Raw genomic sequence first — 17,792 nt, 5'->3', positions numbered from 1 at the left:
CATAATTTTTGTGCTGCTGTAACTCACAGTCTTGATCTCTCATCTTGAAAATTAGGGTTTGTTGTATGCCTACTTGCTCTGAAGTATTTTGATCTCAATCTCATGTTTGTGTTTATTTTCCTCTTTCAAATTATTAACTGATTGATTCCAAGTGAAACTTTAGCAGTTGGAACTTGCAATAAGGACATGGATACTTGCTCTGACTGATTTTTCGTAATCTCTCAGGTGTGGGATAAATGCATATATGCAGAGAAACTTATATGTTTGCTAACACAAAATTGTATTCCCTTTGCTATTTTGTGGTGATACTTACTAATATGTACTTTGCTGTATTTTATAAGAGGAATAGGTCTTAACATGGTCATACTGTTAAATATTAACCAAGAAGCAAGTCTTTTCCAAGTGATAACTAGAGCAATTTTTAAAATGTAGAGTATAAGTTAAATAAGCCAATATTAAATTATTTTAATGAAGTTTAATGCTGAAATCCACACAATTAAAAAATCAATTACATGTGTTTAAAAAAAATCACAAAAATTGAGTTAAAGAATAAAAATTTTTTTAGAGTCATAAAAGCAGCTTTGCTAAGCAGATGAGAGAATAATTTTCAGTGCCAATTAACCTCTTTTTATTATGACAGGCAAAGAAACCTTTATTCCCAGGAATATATATTGTTTATATTCATTTTTTTGTGTGTATACAGAAATATTTAATGGGTAGAATTCTACTGAAAATATAACAGGTATGTCATATTTGTAGGAGTCTTTGACATTTCACTTACAGTACTCAAGTTTTAGGGCAGCAATGAAATTTTAGTGTCTTTGTTTTAAAGTAAAGTAACTTTAAAAGAAAAGGACGAGCCAAAATGTCAGAGACTTCACCTATAATGCGAACTTATGCATACTGCCTTCTTCATCCAGAAGAATACATTTGATCTGCAGAGGGGAAAAAGACAGTCAAAAAAAAAGTGAAAAAGTCATTCCTTGCACTGGAGGGAATTATGTGGAAAAAATGCATGAGATGTCAGGAATTCTCATGTCTTAACTCTAGCATGGAAATGAATGAAACAGAGGCTACAAGTCTTTCACAGAATGGTTTGGGTTGGAAAGGACTTTTAAGATCAAGTTCCAACCCCCTTGCCATAGGCAGAGACACCTCCCACTAGACCAGGTTTCTTACCAAATACAGAGGAAGCACTTCCCTAAGCAAATTGGTCTCCTGAGCAAAGAAATACTATGCTTCCTAGCTAGACTTGTCTAATAACTAACAACAAAAGGGGAAGGGTACTCCACAAACTTAAATCATTTTCATCCCTCCTCGGTAAATGCAGAGGTAGGGACTCCTGGTACTTGCAAATTTATGCCCATCTTTACTATTGTTTTCTCAGATATTTGTGTCTACTCCCCATTTTAGGGGAAAAGTAATTTAATTATAGCCCCCCTCTTAAAATACCAACAATTTCAAAAGAATCAGACTGTCTTTATTTCTAGTGCTGCAACTCTGCCAAGTTTAGCACCAAGCACTGCAGAAGGTCATAATGGAGAATGGCTTCTACAGTAGGCTGTAAACTCCCTTGGGCAGTCCAAAAGGTATTGCACAAAATATATCCAATAATAGCACCCCTATTTAATTTAGATACGATTTTGGTTTGAGTTGAAACCAAGATTAGCAGATTCCCCTGATGTATGATTGGTCGTGCTCCTTACCCCTTGCAGGAAAGGAAATTCTCAGTTTTAATCTGATCATTTAGAAGTTTCCTCTTACCACAGGCTATTTTCCTCATTTTTACGTTGCAACTCTTATGAGGTTATCATTTATTGTACCCACTCACAAGGCCCAGTTTTCTGATTTCGAAGTATTTGAAGTATTTTATGTATAATGAATAAAATGAGTGCAATATTCACCTCAGTGAGGCTATTGTGGAAATGGTGGATATAGAATGGAACCTGCAATCCATAGGAACATTCTTACAGGGAAAAGAGTCCAGATTCTGTGGCAGAGGTACAGATTCGTTTTGGAACTGTGGTTGTGGCTTTGCAGTCAAATACTCAGGGTGTATCCACAGAAGAGAAATTTTCTCTCCAAGGTTCATTCAAGGACACAGGCAGAGAATTCCCATTAAGACTGAAAGCAGCAGTTAACTGAGAATCCAATTGTTCCCAGGATTTGCTAATTTGTGTCTGATACCATCAGTCCAGATGGGTTTCCTTTGTCCAGCTTGTTGAAAAGTAACTGCCTATAGGTTAGGACAAAAGGCAGAAATTCTAAATAATGTTTTCACATAGGCATCCCAGGTCTGAAAGAAACTTCTGTTATCTAAGCCCATCCTCATTCCATGAGACTGCTTTGTAGATCTTGGTGTTGATTCAGTCTGATGGTTTGCACTTGGGCGGAATCCATCATGGTCACTGGGAAACAACTGTAGTGTGGGCATGTGGTTAAAGAATGGGCTGGAGGGTGAAAAAGGGCAGTGGTTTCTATCTCACAGTGAGTAAGCAAAAGGAAGGAGGAAGAACCAGCAAAATGGGGGTGGGTTTTTGCTGAGCTGTTCCTGGGAGGATCATGAAACAGATCCTCCTGGACAACATGCTTGATCATTTGAGGAATGAGTCCCTTCCAACCTGGGCCATTCTGTGATTCTAGAGATGCAAATGTTGTTTTTTAGATAGTGTTGTAAGTCAGAATACAGCCTGCTTTTGTGCATGGGGTGTCAGGAGTTGGTAAAGGCTAGAGGGAAACAGTCTTAACAAGGGAGATTTCAGTGAGAATTATATTTAGTGAAAGTAATTCATATCTCTAGAGATACTTCATTTTCTTTTGAACCATGCTTGTTCGTGATAACTATAAATAAGAGAATTTGATTTTACGTTCACATTAGGTTGCACAGTAAAACAGTAAAATATACATTGTAGGTAAGTGGTAATGCGGAATTACAGTACTGAGTCATAGTCACATGTTAGTTTACACTGGTCATGTTTTATATATGGGTGTAAGCTATTTGCTTGCTTGTGTCATGTGGCTGTCCAGGGGAACCAGCACTTGTGAGCCTATGTGATATAAATTCTTTGTTTTGTAGTGGCATCCTGACTGCAAGGGCAGTGGGCCTGAGCCTGTTTTCTACAGTATGGATAAACTACTCCACAGCTCCATTCTAAGTTATAGTTTGCCTTATCCTCGTAGAAGTTGTTCTTAATATTTATTGTATCCTTGTAGTTGAAATATTAGAAGATTAAAAAAAAACATACTTGATATGAATTTCTTTTTGATGTTCCAAATTGTAGGGCAAGGGAGAGCATCTTGCATGGCAATTCTTCTCTCATTATTTCAATGTTATCACTTTTCTGTGCAGATAGATCAGTGGTTTATTGAAACTTATTTTGTAACTTTGGGGCTCAATTCCATAACTAAATGGCTTGTGTGAGGAAATACCTACTCTTTTCTACAATGATATCTGCCAGGCGGTATATTTTTATTACACTGGAAGGAAATGTGTTGCTGTTCTCACTAGATTTCCTTCTCAAATTATTCTCAGTTGTCCCATCCTCTTTTTCCACAACCCCCTTCCCTCTGCCTGGACAGCCAACATCACTTGCTGCAAGATGAGGCAGCTGAAGGAACTGATGAAGTTGAAATCCAACCCAACGCACCCCACAGAAATGTTTTGCTTGTTCGTCTTGTTAAATTAATCTGTCAGCCTTTGTGGGTTCTTCTTGGCATATCTTCCTTTGTTTCTGTCAGTTTATTATTCATTTTTTGCTACTTAGTCATAAGTTGTTATTTCTCCCCAGGTAATAAGCACACAGTAGGAAAACACTAACACTTTCTCCTGGATATTCTGCTGTAATTGAACTATATTTAATGTTCTTCATCAGTTTGGGTTGGGATTCCATTTGTCGTAAGAGTGGGAAAGAAGAGGGAAACTGGAATTGATTTTACTTTTGGAAGCCTTTGTGGAATTGTTCAGCAAATGTATCAAGGGTGAGGTATCTGGGAGCCCTTATGCCCTGTTTGTGAGCTGGGCACAAAGACCCATGACAAATGATTATTTCTAGTTCGGTGGGCTCTGTGCAGGGTAGAAACAGAGCTGTGAAGGAAAACAAGTTTTTTTGTTTTTGCGTAAACTAGATTGATATTTAGGTACCAGTGAGTAACTCAGGATCATAGGGGAAGAGCAATTTCCATGGGTTACAATGAGACTCATAGGAGATCCTGAACTTGGTAGCTAAACTGCACGTTAATTAGTCAGCATGAAAATCCAGCTTGCAGACTGATGTGCAACAGACCTCTTTCATCTTGTAGTAGGAGTGAACTTTGACAGTGCATTCAGAGCATTGGTCATCTGATCTGAGCCAGTGTATGATCATGCTGCTTCTTGCTCTTAGTCTCTTACCTGGTTTAAAAGAAACCAAGGGGGGGGAAAAAAGGAAGAAACACCCCACCACATACATTCTCTTTGAAATTTCAGTAAATGTATCATTTTGTTTAAGAATTAATGAAAAAAGTGAAACGGTCCCACTGCAGCATTTTTGTTAATTATAATGATTTGAGTGAACACCTTCAGGATAAATTCCTTTGAGATCTCAATAGCATTTTAACTGAGCTGTTGGGGAAAATATCTGTAATATCTTCTGTGATTTAGCTGTGTTTGAAGATTCATATATTGCAGTGATTAAAAATATTGATATATTCATAAATCACCAATATAGTGATGTGTAGATAACAGAATAGAAAGCTATATACAACATCTATGTGCAGAGTTAATCACTGACCTGCCAGCAAATTATTACTGGCAACATGGATATGGCAACATATTCTGAGATGAAATGAAGATGTGGTTTTGTATAACTCTTGTATAACAGAAACTGTTAAGTCTTATCGTACAGTAACCCCTAGATATTAGTTCTTGCTAGGTAGAAAACCAGAAATGAATACTAACTTCCACCTTTTGGCATCAGTTGAAACTTGATGCATGTTTAGTAATGGTATGAAACTGCAAAATATTGGTAAAATATGTGGCTGGCAATGAGGGTACTGTTGGAAGGAAACAAAATTTCTCTGCAGTATCCAGTGTGGTTCTCTTGAGCATTGCTTTGGATCCCCAGTGGCTTTTAATCAGAAGGGAATTTCTAAAACTTCACTAAGTGAAAGCAGTCTCCTATACAGAAATATACTGCAGAGATTTGAAGCTGTTTGTTTTGGGTTGGGTTTGGGTTTTGTTGGTTTGGTTTATTTTTTTTAATATTGTAGCTCAAATTATATTGATAACAAATTTCATTACTCAAAGTACCTTCCAAGTTTGCCACTCTTTAAACAAACAGGTCTTAGAAGTATTTCACTTGCTATGGTACATTTCCCACTTACAACTGCCACACTTGTATCTTTCTTTTTTTCCTTTTTCTTTTTCTCCCTGTTTTTTTTTTTTTTTTAAATCTTTTTGCAGTAAGCAATCTCACCATGTTCAAGACTTTTAGATCTGTAACCTGTTGTATGTACGATATAGTCACTGTAAGTCCTGTTTTCTAACGGCATGCTGGTTTCCCCACTAATATTTTAATTGACTTTGTAACTCACAGTACATCTCACTTTCTTATTTTTGGTCTAATTTTCCTTTTATCATTTAAAAATAATTTGTGTTTAGCATCTGTAACTATGAGAACTTTAGAGTTTTTTACTTTGCATTTCTAATACCGTTCTTTATCTGTTTTAGCATCTCCCTGTATTCTTCCCAGTGTTCTTTACTTCCTATTTTCTTGTAAGTATAGCATATTCTATTTTTACCCTCAGTTCCTATTGACCTGTTTAACTATGTGAAGTTAATTGAAGCTTCATCTCACTCCTGAAGAAAATAACACAATTGCTATATAAGTTCAGTTCAATTTCTACATCCTCTCCTTGTGAGTGAGGTGTCTCAATGTTTATCTAAAAAAGTATTTAACTCAATATTTTTTTACATAACACATTTATCTAAAATTGCACAGCTTTCATCTTGGTAGAAGTTAAGTTTCAATTCTATTTGACAATACCATCATATTTCTATTTTATTTATTTTGTTCTGTTTAGAGGTCGGCATCTGCTTTGAACAGGTGCGTCCCTGTCAGGTTTTAGGAAACAACAACTCATGTAACTGCTCCGACACTTCATCTCATCTATGATATGTTCTAAATGGTTTCCAAATCTAAAAGTTTGCTGACAATGAAGCTAGTAATGTACTAGTCCCAGCATTTTTTGTGTACACCATCTGTGGTTTTCTTAATAGCAATTCTTCTGCCTTTTCTGTAGTGACCACCTCTGATATTTTTGGCTTCTTAATGGGTTGTTTCCTAAGGCAAGATTCAGCATTTTAGGCTTCTGCTATATATAAAGATGTTCAGTGCTCTTCGCCCATGTACCGTCTCTGAGTAAATTAAAGTCTGAGTACAGTGACAATATACAGGAGTCAACTTGTAGATTTTTTTTTTAACCACGATCAAACCAGTATGACTCCTATGTAAAGATGTATTCTTAACTCTGTTTGCAAATAGTCAAGTAAACCTTGCTTTCCTGTTGCCTACTACATAAGCTACAAAAAACTCTCTGAGGCTGCTGCATACTTCAGTTGTAAGGATCTGATATGATAAAGTTTGATCTTGTTTTTGCTTCCCTTCCTCTTAGCACAGTGGATAATACTTGCCGTGTCCCACTGTCTGAGATGGATCTTAACTGGTTTGTCCTGTTTTTTTTTTTTCCCCCTAAACCACATTGTTAGTTTTTCTGGGCCACATTTATAACTTCCTAATTTCCTGAGAGTTTCTTCAACATCTCAACCTCCTAATGTTAGTCTTAGTTATCTTTTAGTTGCTCATTTTGTAATGGTTAGCTTTTAGTTGTTATCATTTTGTAATGGTGTTGCTGAAACGGTATGTTAAACACCATAGTGTTATATTTCATTGCTTCCTTAGCTGTCTGTTCTATCTAGCAGTTGGTACTACTTTTTTGGACATATATAACTTCTGGAAAGGGGAAAAAAAACAGTAATGTATTCAAGATTTTTACCGTAGCTTTCAGGGATTGGGGCCATCTGTAACTGTGGTAATCCTGGCTTCTATACAGACATGTTCTTTAGCTTGAGGGAAACTACTTGACCAGCTCTGCACCACATTCATGAAAGCCTCAACAATGAAAGACAAGCTGATTTCTTTCTTCAGCAGCATAAAGAGAATACACCCAAAGTCTGCTCACTTACGTTTGATGCATCCTGCTGTATAGGGGCAGCTCACTGTCTTCCATTCTTCCTAGCTTCTGGCTGAGATTAGAGCATTGCCCTTTCTGTTTGCTGCTTTCAGCTTTAGTTATTGTCCCGTGGCTTACCCTGGGCATGTTGTTTGGTTTCCTTATTCACCACTATACTCTCAATTTCTAAACATGATGAAAGTATGTTCTTATGATGGGTCTTTCTCCAAAACATACAGCTGTGTTCAAGATATTGGCTACCTCTGCAAATCCCCAAACCTGGAGATTCACACCATATTTCTGGGGTCAAGTTGCAGGCTGAATGATACAAATACTTCCTGTTTTCTACCACAAAGGAAGCATTACTTTTGGAGCAGCCCATGTTACGTTATGTTGGCCTGCAGATGTTTGTGGTATGTCAGTAGAGGCTGAACTTTCCTACCAACATTCCATTATGTTCTGTTGCTGTATGACAGATGGCAGCAGACAGGTAGTCTGACAAAATGGTGTCTGATATGGAAGTCTGTATGAACCAAAGGGGTATCAGTGAATGCCTCCATGCAGAGAAAAATGGCACCCTCTGACATTCATTGATGCTTGCTGGATGTTTCTGGACACCAACAAGTGGAAATGAATACAGTGAGATGGTAGGTAGGTTTCAGCAGTGGTAACAGCAGTGGTGGATCAGCTCCACTGGTGCAGATTTTTAGGAGCATGGCATACAGGCTCTTGCTTATCACTGGCAAAAATGCATAGCTAATGGTGGTGACTGTTAAAAATAGTGTTCTGTAGCTGAGAATTTGCTCTATCAGACAGTGTTCCTGTGCCCTTTGTATCTGTAGTAGTTTCCTTGGAAAGAAGTATGAGGCATTACTTTTGGAGCACCCTATGTAGTTGCCTAATTCCTTGAGAGGAAGAATATTGCCCAAGTCCTCCTCATGTGATCCATACGTGAGCTCCATGCCTAATGCTCTCATGAGTCTGTTACTGTTGACTTTATAGCTTCCTCTTCCTTTTTGTTTGCTTTTGGTTTCAGGTTTAAGTTTGTTTTTCTTTTAGTATAGGAAGTATAAAGAATCCATGAGTTCTCTACTTCAGAGATGTCCTCATACACCCACTGGTATTGCTAAAGACAAACACAAAATCAAATTCAGCTTGAGAACACAGGCTGCATTTACTGTTCTCCTTTCCATCATAACTTAAGCTGTTTGGGATTAATTCCTCTCCAGTAACACAAAAGGACAAAATCGACAAGGCAACATGCTGTTCTGAATCATTTTTTTAGTTCAGTGCTTTGGAATATTCGGCACCTGTGTATGAGATGCCTTTAATCATCCTTTATTTAATGTGGGCTTAGTTTCCCTAAATACTGGGAAAACTTGGGGATAGGTTGCCTTTGGAACAGCTTGTGTCTTTAGATGTGGTGTAAATAACGGTTATGTGCTTTGCCTAAAGGCAGGATCTTTAACAGATCTTCTTGGCTCAAATCCTTGGTTCTTCAGTGGAGACTACTTTCCTCTGGGAACTTCTGCATAAGAAATAACCTGTTTGGCACATGTATTTCTGAATGCATGTTCATTCACAGAGTCATGGAGTATCCTGAGTTAGAAGGGGCCCACAAGGGTTATTGAGCCCAGCTCTTGTCTGCACACAGGACCACCCAAAATCCAAACTGTATGTCTGAGAGCACTGTCCAAACACTTCTTGAACTCTGGCACTCGGGGCCGTGCCCACTGCCCTGTGCAGCCCGTTCCATGCCCACCACCCTCTGGCGCAGACCCTTATCCTAACCCCCAGCTGCCCTCCCCTGACGCAGCTCCATGCCGTTCCCTCAGGCCCTGTCGCTGTCACACACAGCAGAGCTCAGCGCTGCCCCTCCGCTCCCCGTGAGGAGCTGCAGCCACCATCAGGCCTTCCCTCAGCTCCTCTGCTCAGGGCTGAACAAACCCAGGGACCTCAGCTGCTCCTCATACACTTTGCCCTCCAGGCCTTTTCCCATCTTCCAGCCCTCCTTTGATGCTCTCTAATAATTATGACCTTACGTCCATCAGAGGACTTGAGCTATGTTGCGCACTGCCAAGACCTCTGATCTTTTCACCAATACTTTCTTTCTATTTTCCTCCCCAGTGTCTCTGCCCAGCTCTGCTTTTTACTCTGCAGCCATTCAAGCAGCAGAAGTACTCATGGAGCTAGTAGTCATCTTGTTTTTGCACGACACCCAGCCCTGCAACACTTAAGGTTTTTTTTCCTGTAATGTATCCCAAGAAGTCCAATGAAGCTTCCTCCTTTATGCTTTGAGGAAAGGCTGAGTGAACTGGGTCTGGAACTGGGAAAAGAAGACTGAGAGGGGACCTGATCCAGGTCTATAAATATCTAAGGTGTGGGGGGCAGAATGGCGAGGATGGACTGTTTTCATTGGTGAGTGGAGACAGGACAAGGGGAAACGACTGGAAACTGCAGCATAGGAAGTTCCGCACAAATGCGCAAGAACTTCTTTACAGTGAGGTGACGGAGCACTGGAACAGGCTGCCCAGGGAGGTGGTGGAGTCTCCTTCTCTGGAGATGTTCAAGACCTGCCTGGATGCCTACCTGTGCGACCTGCTGTAGGGAACCTGCTTTGGCAGGGGGGTTGGACTCGATGATCTCTGGAGGTCCCTTCCAACCCCTACAATGCTGTGATGCTGTGATGCTTTCCCAGACAGTTGTTTCTGCCAAAGTCAGTAATTTCTGATAAGGGCATACTGCTGCAGAACAAATTGTCACCCAGCGTTTTCTGGTGCAGATAACCCATAAGGTGTAAGGTCTAGCTGGCCATATTGCACAATGGCTTGCTGCTGTGTACAGGCAGGTGGCCCTTGTGCATCAAGCTAGTTCAGCCTCAGGTAAACTACTGACACTTCTTAATGAACCTGTTGGTTACTGGCCCACAGGAGGTCAAGACATCTGCTATTAATGACAGACCTCAGGCAGTGACTGGAAAGATAAACATACCTCCTTAAGGGAGATATGTAAAAACAGAGATGCTTCTTCACTGCTGGGATTGCTCACTCTAGGTACTCTGATTTGAAAGCTGTTATTTTTCTGTAAAGCCAAATACGTACGTATCAGCGTGCTAAACCTCTGACAGTCCTGGCCCTCTTTGCCAGGTACATTTCTCCATCTGAAAGCCAAACGTTTATGTGAATGGTTGTGAATGGTGTTCTTGCAAACTGGTATTAAAAAGCTGCATTTATGTTAGAAGAATGAAATGTGAATACTTATAACATGTTGTTTTCAAAAAGAAGGCAAATGAAAATATTCAGCCAACGTAGTATTGCTATACTTGCCTATTCAAATATCCTTAAGTTAACAGAATGTGCTAGGAAGTTCTGGTGTCCTTACAAGAATGATGTCATGTGTACAGAGCATGTATATATTCATGTCTATACAGGAAACTGCCTGGGATGTCTTGGCAGAATCTATTCTAAGCTAGCCTTACATTAGGGCACTCTTATTCCACATGAAGAGAGCCTTTTTTTAGATCACTTTGGGAATTGGATTAAATTGCAGTGAAGTGTTCTTAATATAGAATGTGTTCACCTCAGGAGTTACGGTGAAATAGCTGGGTATGCTTCAGGTTTTAAACCTTAGCCTATTTTGTGGTAGCTTTCCTCCTATAGATGAGCCCCGAGAGATGTCCTTACTTAACTCTCAAGTTTGAGAGCATTTTGAATGAATGCTCTGGTATCATAACCTGCAGCTCTGAGAATACTGAAGGACAAGATAGCAGAAGGCTCTTTTCATAAAATATTCCCAGTGCTAAGTGGCCTCAAAAAGGAGTTGGTAACCTGCAAATGGCTTTTTCTCATTTGTATTTATTCATAAGGAGTAGAAATACAAATGACTCTTTCCTTCCCTCATCAAATATTTTGCTGCATACTGCTGTGACTTATGGCTGGGATTTGTTGAGTGGAGTTCTATCAGAAGGACTTGGGCATTTTTTTTCCTTTTTATTCTTTCAACCATCTTAAATAATAGCTAGAATGATGGGAATGGTCATGTTGTCTTTTCTGTTTGTCAGTAGTATTGTGACTAGATTCAATGGAAGAAAAATCACTGCAGAATGAAAGAGTAATGGAAGGGGAGAAGGGAGCGATCCTGATTTGTCTAGCTGTCAAGATAAAGGAGAAAAAGAATTTACTCATCTGATGAGTGTTTATTTCATCTGATATATATGTGTATATATACATATATAAAATAAGGATGGAGATGTATTTGGACAGCCTTTTGCAGTGAAGAGGAGGGCCTCTCCCCCACCTTGCTGTAACACAGCAAAAATAAAGTTTACTTAATATCTTATTCACAAAAATGCATAGCTCCTTCTCAAAGATTGTAAAATTTGATCAGACTTTAAGAGCTTTGTTGCCAGCCAGATTACATTAATAATATTATCCCTGTTTTTACAGGGGTTGCCCTAACAAATGTCAGGACTAGTGTTTTGTTGTTTACATCTTTAAGTATGTAAACTTTCAATTATTTATACTTAGATGACTAAAGAAACCTTTTTAACTTGAGAACGGAGAAATGCTGTTTTCTTTCCTAATGACTGCCTGCTTTCAGAAGAAGAATTTTAGTTGCATTTTTGGTTGAAATTAAAAAATTTCTATTGATCTGCATGCTTACTCTCTGAGGAAGAAAGACATTCAAAAACAAATTGCCTAGCCTATAAACTACTAAAATAAAACGCAACCAGGAACACTGTCACATTCTAAGTGATATTGTTGTAAACTTGTAAATATATTTGATGCTGTAGGAAACAAAAGAAACAGAAAAATATCTATGACACCAGGATGCCATTTGACCTTCTTGTCCACAAGAGTACACTGTTGTCTCATAGTTAACCTGTTGTCCACCAGATGCTCAGGTCCTTCTCCACAGAGCTCCTTTCTAGCAGGTGGCTCACTGTAATGGATTTCTCTTTTTTGGAATATTCTAGGCTCATCCAAAAAATTATTTGTTCATTGAGAAACAATACACTGTTCATACATCAGCATGTGCATCCTCTTTGAAGTCAGTGCATTTCTCAAGGTCTCAGAATTCAAAGGGTTGAAAGGGACCTTTGGAGACATCAAGTCCAACCCTTCTGCAAAGACAGATTCCCCATAGTCGGTCACACAGGAAGGTGTCTAGGTAGATATTGAATATCTCCAAAGAAGAGGAGCCCACAACCTCTCTGAGCAGTCTGTTCTAGTGCTCTGTCATCCTCAAAGTAAGGAAGCTTTTTCTCATGTTCATATGAAACTTCCTGTGTTCCAGTTCATATGCGTTGTCTCTTGTTCTGCCACTGGGCACAACTGAAAAGATCCTGGCCCCATTTACTTGACTCGCATCCTTTAGATATCTTAAACAATTCCCTACTCAGCCTTCTCTTCTCCAGGCTGAGCATCCCCAGGTCTCTGGGAGATGCTCCAGGATCTTTCATAATCTTTGCAGCCCTCCACTGGATTCTATGATATTCTTGTGTTTCTTGAACTGAGTCCAGAACTGGACACGGTAGTCTGGATGAGGCCTCATTAGGGCAGGGGAGGTTCATCTCTCTCAATCTGCTGGCCATACTCTTTTTTTTTTTTTTTTTTTTTTTTTTAATGCACTGCAGGATTTCACTGAATTTCTTGGCCATAAGAGTACACTGATGGCTCATGGCTGACCTGCTGTCCACTAGGACACCTGGATCCTTTGCAGAGCTCCTTTCTAGCAGCTCTGCCCTGAATCTGTACTGATGGTCTCCACCCTGTCCAGATCTCAGAGAATGGTATCATAGCCCTTTGGTGTGTCAGCCACTCCTTTCAGCTTTGTATCATCAGTTGTAGATGCCTCATCCTTTGAGTCGTTCAAGGCCAAGTTGGATGGGGCCATGGGCAGCCTTATTTAGTGGTTGGCAACCCTACCCACAGCAGGGAGGTTGGAACTGGATCATCTTTAAGGTCTTTCCAGCCCAAGCCATTCTATGATTTTTTTCTTTCATAGGTGACATGTCTTCTGAGCATTTTGGAAACATAGAGTAAAACAGTATTGCTGGTGAAAGGTGTAACAAATTTCATGTTCTTTTCTTCTTACAAATATTTGAAGTGACATTAAAGGAGGCTGGAACTTTTGTTTAATTCCAGAGCATAAATGCTGTAAATACGTATACCGATTTGTTTGTCTATGTGTACAGATATAGAATAGCTCTCTGCTCTTCTTGAATTTCTACAGTCCCTGCCAATGCACTGCATTTTTAAAATAATATTTGCTGTGTAATTGTGGAAGCAGAGGTGAAAAAAATTACTGGAAACTGTTATACATTGTTTGCATTGCAGAATCTCTGTCTGGGGTTGGTGTCGCATGGTGTGAAATGTTTGGTGTAGTGCAGCTTTTACATTATGGCTTGCTAGTACCTATGAATGTTTTGCCAGAAGTCCCTTTTTGTGTGCAAAAAGGGAGCATGGGGCAACCTGCACAGGTCATTTGGCACAAAGCCTCGTGGACTGTCTGCCCAGAGAATCCAAAACAGCACAAGTATGGAAAGGATTTTATTTCCCAAAATCACAGAATTGCAGAGGTTGGAAGGGTCCTCAAGAGATCATAAAGTCCAACCCTCCTCCTAAAGTGCATTCCCTACAGTAGGTCAGGTAGGTAGGTGTCCAGATGGATCCTGAGTATCTCCGTAGAAAGAGACTCTGGGCAGCCTGTTAGAATGTTCTGTCACCCTTATCATAAAGAAGTTCTTTCATTTGTTTCTATGGGACTTCCTGTGTTTGAGTTTTAGGCAATTGCTCTTTGTTCCATCACTGCACACCATTGAGAAGAGTGGCCTCATCCATTTGTGTCCCATCTCACATTAGATATTTCTTAATATTTATCAGATCCCTTCTCAGTCGTCTTTTCCCCATGCTGAACAGACCCTGGTTACTCAGCCTATTTTTTTGGCATAAAATGTGACTTCCACCACTGTTGTTGTTTTTTTATTTTATTTTATTTTTTTAATTGGTTTTTCACATCGTATTTTTCCCTCTCTTGTACTTGAGTTGTAATCAGTTACAATTGCATGTTATTTTTGCAGTTAACACTTAAAGAAATAATTGCTGGGGTTAGTTCATTTGCTTACTCAGTAGAATGCTTCTTATTTACAAATTTGTTATGTAGTTTAAGAGAAGTGATTGGTGTGTTACTGTATAGGAAAGGTGTGAGGGTCCTTGAAGCTCACTATGATCACTGTAGATGCAACTTAAAATACTGAGAGATTGCCTGATTAAAGTGAGATTAGTTGCAGTGGAGATGTATGCTGAGAAATGAGAAGGGGGCAAAACATAGTTCTGTACAACACTGCCTATAGCAAAACATAAAACTGTACCCAGGTAATGATTGGTTCTGGACTAGATTTTTTTTTCTTCAGAGGGATCAGTGGATTTCTTTTTAGGCAGTTTCCTAAAAACATCTACTCAGAACTAGTTATAATTTTTAAAAAGTCACAAATTGTTTTAGCAAAGGAGAAGAGGAGAAAAGAGGCTTGGAAATCCTGTAAGTCCCCATCTTGAATATTGTGTGCAACTTTGAATCCGGTTCCAAGATTGAGCAGAAGAGAAAAGCACATAGAAGAATGATATGTGTGGAATGTCTTCTGGAAGAAGGAAGGGCGATTGGATTGGAACTGACCTGCTTGGTGAAAGGTTGTACTGAAAGGGATGAAGGAAATGAAAAGTCACAGGGTTGTAGCAGTTGGAAGGGACCTCTGGAAATCATCTAGTTCAGTTTCTTGCTAAAGCAGCACAGGAGGGTGTCTAGACAGGTCTTGAATCTCTTCAGAGAGAGGCCTCCTCTCTCTCTGGACAGCCTGTATCAGTGCTCCATCAGCCTCAAAGTAAAGAAGTTCTTTCTCGTGTTCAGATGGAACTTCCTGTGTTCCTGTTTCTGCCCGCTGTCCCTTGTTCTACTGCTGTAAGTCACAGAAATGGTTCCACCCCCATCTGCTTGACTCCTACACTTCAGATATTTATAAACAGTAATGAGATCCTCTCTCAGCCTTCTCCAGGCTGAATAGTCTGAGGTCTCTTAGCCTTTCCTCATACGGGAAAGGCTTCATGCCACTCATCATCTTTGTTGCCCTTCACTGGACTCTCTCTAGGAGATCTGTCTGCCTTGAACCAGCAAGCCCGGAACTGGACACAGTACTCCACATGTGATTTCACCAGGACAGAGTAGAGGGGGAGTTTCACCACCCTATATCTGCTGGCCAAGCTTTTTTTTGTTACTGTTGGCCACCTTGTCCAGAAGAGCATGCTGCCATTTTGTATCTCATGGCCAACCTTGTTCACCAGGACAGCCACGTCCTGTATTCCTATTAATATCATTTTTGTCCATATGGTGAGGCTTTGAGCAGTAGTAGTATGTCTTCACCTTTAAGATGGTCAAATTAATGTTAATTAACTTAGTTGCAAAAAAAAAAAAAAAAAAAAAAACACAAAAACTTTCCAACTGCAACTATGTTATGTTCATTTTTCAAACATAGCTCTGCATTCACTGATGCAACCTTTACCTGTTGATGTCAGTCACAAAGCTCTGCTTTTACATCTCTGGGCTGTTTCTTTGCTTTTGAGGACTGAATGTCAAACTGTCCCCTATGCTTCAAGGTGTAGAACACCAGACATGCAGTGCTAGTAACAAATGCTAATTAAACTTCTTTTAACTTTGTCAGTGGAAAAAACCTCCTTCATGTCTTGTAAACACACTTAAGACAATTACATGGACACCGAAAGCCCATCGCCTTTAGAAACAGCACTTCATTACAAGCTAAATATCCCTTTTTCCACTGAACTGCAGCTGTCCCTTGTTTGTGGTTTGGAACTAACTGTCGACAAGTGTGGACAAAATTTACAGAAAAACCTGAAACATCTCTTGCCCATTCAAAAAGCATGAAAAGTGTGTGGTGTTTATATTTTGGTCTCTCTTGCCAAATTTTCTGCTGCTTGAGTACATCCTTAGCAGTTTAAGTTGTGAGCAAAGATCTACTCAAAGCTCTTATGCAAGTTTAATGACTTAAGGATTTTTTTTTTTGGTGGGTGATGGGTTTTTTTTTTTTTTTAGTTCAGTCTTGTCTGTTGCACTTTCCTGGTTCCCTACCTTTTTTGTCCTTGCCATCACAAAAAGCAATAAAATCAATATATTAAGGTTTAGAAATCATGTTTGCTTTAATTCATATTTCCTATGGAAAAACAAACTGTTGAGACAGGGATGCAATTTCATCCCATTTTCCTAGAGAAACATCGGGTAACAGTGTTGTTTCTGCACATCTCCTTTGAAGAGAATCATTTTTAAAGGAATGTAATCCGTATAGTATGTTTGGAAAAAGTATCTAAAGTATCACTCATCAATTTCACATTTGGTCTGCATCAAATTTTTATTTATTCTGCTGAAAAAAAAAAAAGGAATTTGATGAGATGTGAAAAACTTGAGAATAAGCATGAATCTTCTGTGACAACATAAAATATTTATTTTCCTTTTCATTTTATTCACATCTATTCTCTCTGAGGATGTTTACAAGCTGAACTCAGCTCTGTAAAACTTTTCACTTTTAACAGTTAAAATCTTGAATTGTCTTTATCTTCTTGAGGAAAAAGCTATATGGTAAGAGAATTAAAACACCATTGCAACAAGAAAGATTTGGAAATAGCAAAATAAAACCTTATTGCATAGCTCCTTTGACAGGTAAGTCGCCTATTTAATTAGGCAAAAATTCTCAGAAAGAACAGAGAGGCAGTGGCACAGACTGCCCAGGGGGGCGGTGAAGTCACCATCCCTGGAGGTATTCAAGAGATGTGTAGATGTGGCATTGAGAAACACAGTTAGTGGGCATGGTGGGGATGGGTTGGTGGGTTGGCTAGGTGATCTTAGTGGTCTTTTGCAACCTTCATGATTCTGTGATTCTAATTAGACAAGATGTAGGAGAGAAGTATTTATTTACAAACATTTAATATTAAGGTTCACTTATTTGAAAGCAATTTCTGTAATAGAAATATAAGAAAATGTTTAATGTCCCAAATTTACTTTCATTAGTTTTTATATATGACTTCGTATGGGTCAAATTAAGCAACATTTAAATAAAGTTGAAAGGTGGAAATTAAAATTATTGAGGTGAGTCCATATAATGCTGTCATTGGACCAACAATTGTTTTAAGTATTTTTGTAAAATAAATAATTACAGCTTCGTGTATTATCCAAACTTGAAAAATATCTTGCTTCTTCAGCAAGTTTGTGAAGAACGAAACAAGATCCACCAGTGATGCTTAATTGCCTATTTATGTGTTTAAACTCTGCTTTTTAAAGGCAACATATTCATGATGTCCTGGAATATCAGGACTCAGGCTATCCGGTAGATTTTAATACAGACTTAGATCTCAGTTTTCAGCAAGCAGCTTTCAAACCTCCTGTGTCACAGCCTGCAGCATTTTTCCAACATCTTAACCCTGCTGTTCCCTTTCACCTTGCGCATCCCAACACATGAATCTGACAAATTTTACATTGAAATTTTAACGTGTAGATGGATATAATAAACCCAAGATGCTCTT

At 39.1% G+C, this 17,792-nt stretch overlaps 1 protein-coding gene across 1 annotated transcript in view; it reads left to right on the top strand.

Moving 5' to 3' along the window:
• Positions 1 to 17,792, top strand: part of CDYL (chromodomain Y like) — a 105,905-nt gene that overhangs the window by 76,023 nt on the left and 12,090 nt on the right.

Source organism: Lagopus leucura, unplaced genomic scaffold (assembly GCF_019238085.1).
Source record: "Lagopus leucura isolate 7727_CA_CO unplaced genomic scaffold, USGS_WTPT01 Super-Scaffold_100002, whole genome shotgun sequence".
Lineage (NCBI taxonomy): Eukaryota > Metazoa > Chordata > Aves > Galliformes > Phasianidae > Lagopus > Lagopus leucura.
The sequence above is the reverse complement of the archived record's forward strand: the minus strand, read 5'-3'. Positions and strand labels throughout refer to the sequence as shown.